This window comes from Montipora foliosa, chromosome 10 (assembly GCF_036669935.1).
Source record: "Montipora foliosa isolate CH-2021 chromosome 10, ASM3666993v2, whole genome shotgun sequence".
Lineage (NCBI taxonomy): Eukaryota > Metazoa > Cnidaria > Anthozoa > Scleractinia > Acroporidae > Montipora > Montipora foliosa.
This window is the reverse complement of record NC_090878.1, coordinates 36,594,914-36,596,377: the sequence shown is the minus strand read 5'-3', so window position 1 is coordinate 36,596,377 and position 1,464 is coordinate 36,594,914.

The following is a 1,464-nucleotide window of genomic DNA, read 5'->3' as shown; positions in this document are numbered from 1 at the left end:
AATGATACTAATATACTTTATCCTGATAGGAATGTCAAGGCGGTCGAACAAACTGTTAATATGCAGAGTTAAAGAACGTACATGATTGGTTGACTACACTAAGTTGACATTAAATAAAAAAAATTGTAATTTTTCATAGATTGTGAAACAAACAAAAGAGTCAGTTTAGAGCTAAAAGGTTATGTCAAATACCTAGGTGTTTTAATCGATCAATAATTGGCCATGGAAAAGCCATGTTGATTCTGTTATCATAAAAATAAGTAAAACCATAGGGATGATTGCAAAGGTAAGGTACTTCGTTCCATCTACTGTCCTTATAAATTTTTATAATTCTTTAAAGTGCCTATCACCTCAATACATTTTTCCAGTATATTTATTCTCCGAAGTCGTTCTGAATACATCGTATTATTTTTAGAACCTGTTGATTGAAATTTCACATGTTTGTTGGGGTTTGAAAACGTGAAAAGTGGTCATAATTTGATCCATAAGCGAGCAGTGAGGCGGAGTGGGTTCAATAGCGGGTTGACGTCACAAACTTCTTTGCATTGAGATAATAGACCCTATTCATGATAGCCGCCATGTTGGATTTGCCTTTATCATGCAAATTAGCTACACACTTCTGAGGGGGCAAACAACGCAAGTTCGAGAGGTTACAACGAACATCTTAGCCACACAGATGATTTGTTTTACGTTCATTGAATGTTTATCACCTAAGTAGTAAAATAGAATGCTTACACAAGTTACTTCGATGTTTTCTTAGTGAAAAATGAGCAGATAGCGATATAGAAAGTCAAAATGTCGGAGGTTATCAAAAGATATAAAATTATTTTTAGCAAAGGTGAAACAACTAAAACTACAGACTTTGTTACCGACGTGGTTGCGCGTGTTTCCTCTCTTTCCCTCAACAATCGAGGCAGAACTTGGAAAACTTAGGACTTCCCGTAGCCGGCAGGAAGAACAGCAACTAAATCTTTCTTTAAATATAAACTTTCCAGGCAAATAACTTGTTTCACTTTCAAAATTATATCGTCATAGCCAGCCGAAAGTAGCGCCTGCTGAACACGCATCTCAGAAACTCGAGCGCCATTTTGAAACCAACAATTGCTCAACTTCACCTTCCCCCGGATGGTATTTTATCGTCCTCTCGACCAAATGTACTTGAGTACCCACCCACCCTGCGGTTTTGGGTGGATAGATGGTCACATGACCATAATATAATCGGGCTAGTAACCTCAAGTAACAGCTAGCCCGAAGGCCTAGGGCAACCTCTTCCTATCATTTTCGTCTCACCCTGGAACTGGGATAATCATATCGATTTCCTAATTGATAAATTAACTTCTAGAATTTGCTTGCTTAAGAGAGCTAAGCCATATCTCAATCATCGGCTAAAAAATCTATTATACAATCCATTAATTCGGCCGTTATTTGAATATTGGTGCACAGTGTGGAGAGAGCATGCGTGAG